Source organism: Morone saxatilis, unplaced genomic scaffold, assembly GCF_004916995.1.
Source record: "Morone saxatilis isolate NCDOM2014 unplaced genomic scaffold, NCSU_SB_2.0 Contig21, whole genome shotgun sequence".
Classification (NCBI taxonomy): domain Eukaryota; kingdom Metazoa; phylum Chordata; class Actinopteri; family Moronidae; genus Morone; species Morone saxatilis.
Window position 1 is genome coordinate 15,685,631 of NW_023339774.1, and position 1,710 is coordinate 15,687,340.

Consider the following 1,710-nt stretch of genomic DNA (forward strand, 5'->3'; position numbering starts at 1 on the left):
CCAGGGATGGTGTGTGACCATGGAAACAGTGGAGCCTTCATAAAAGCATTGATCCAATAGGGATTTGAGCCTGTCATCACTTTTCAAGCTGAGTGAAAGATGATGTCATGACCAGCTAAACTACTTAAAGCCTTCATCCCTCCTAAGATGCTTCTGAAAGCTCATCCTGACCGAGCACACAAGTCATAAGGGCAGAGATGTGCACAGATTGGGATGTTCGTGGGCGACAGCATTGGCAGAGTGAGTCTTAGCTGTGATATAAGTTTTCCCTTGTTACCATGTTCTCAGGCTTCACGGGGGCAAATGTCTGATGATTGAAGAAGAATAAAAACTTATTCACAGTTGATTATTACAGATACGCTTTCGGATAACTGCTTGTATTGCATTTACCTCTGTGTGTGTGTGACTGTTAGCAGAAAGGAATTCAACTTTCTGTGCAAAATCAGACAGATGTTTATGTAGCTGTGATTATGTCACCCATTTAGGGATTAGACTGTTGATAATGCATGGTAAGCAACTCTGATTATTTCATCATCATACTGTGACAAAACGATTCTTCCAGCATAAATACACATGTCTACGTCTCGTGGTATGTTGTTGATGTGCTTGTTAGGTTCTAAATGAGACTATTTGCATAGTGTGTCCCCTTTGATGTCTATAATCAGTAGGATATTATATCAGTCTTTGGGGTTTTATGTGGTTTGGTTGTGGTAATACCATCACCATATGACACCAGATGACAGCTGTGGGCAGAGCCAAGCAGCACACAGCAGAGCAGGTTAAATTAGATTTCCACTGTCTCCCTGCCATCCATCTACAATATCCTTCAAATGGGCACAATCCCAGCATTAGCAGCTACAGCCTGTCCAAGCTCCTTTGCAAATGCACAAAATTGCTTTGGAGCGGAAGGGAAGAAGGGCCGAGGGCATGGGAAGCAAAGGAAGGACAATGAAGGAGGGCGAATGGAGGGCAGGGGGTTTAGAGTCTTGAGAGCCAGAGATTTTTTAAACACTATATAACAAACTAAAACATGTCAACTTAGGTCATCCCAGGGAGGGTCTCTGAGGCAAGTACATCACCACAGTGACACTGCATTAACATAAATATAACTTACAGATCCGTTGGGTTGTTTGAGAAAGACTGTAAGATGCATTCCTTTAAGTGGAGCCTTGGCAGTGGTTCCACTGCATTCTGACAGGGCAGGCGTGAGATGAATTACAATGAATACAAGCTCTCTCTGCAATCCGGATTAAGGATTCACTTAAGTGCCCATCCTGTTAGGCCCTTATGGCTCGCGCATCCATATTCTAAACAGATATGTCATCAGCTCATAGTACTGAAGAGGACATGAGCCTCTAGTGAATCCAAATACCATACGTGGCCACATTTATGACATAATTATGCCAAAATGTTCATCCTGATTCCTCTATTAAATATAGTGATTATCTGTTTTAAGCATATATGTTTGCCTTCTACGTGTTTTCAATATTTCTTAACTTCTATACTGGGAAACACTGTGCTTTGATGTTTAAAGTAGCAGCAACAATTATCTTTATCTCCAGTTTTAATATAAAATAAATCAAACATCAGTTCATAAGAGGACACAGGTGCCCTTCTCAGTTGGGTGTTCTGCTTCAAAAACGTCCATGACTCAATCAGTCAGTCAGTGAGTTGAAGTTAAAATTCACCGAATTGATTGAGACGTAAAGA

General features: G+C 41.4%; 1 protein-coding gene across 3 annotated transcripts in view; it reads right to left on the reverse strand.

Annotated features, from left to right (window-relative positions):
- The window catches only part of mapk10 (mitogen-activated protein kinase 10), a 26,691-nt gene that overhangs the window by 22,454 nt on the left and 2,527 nt on the right, over positions 1-1,710 (reverse strand). The gene's annotated exons all lie outside the window — the stretch shown is intronic.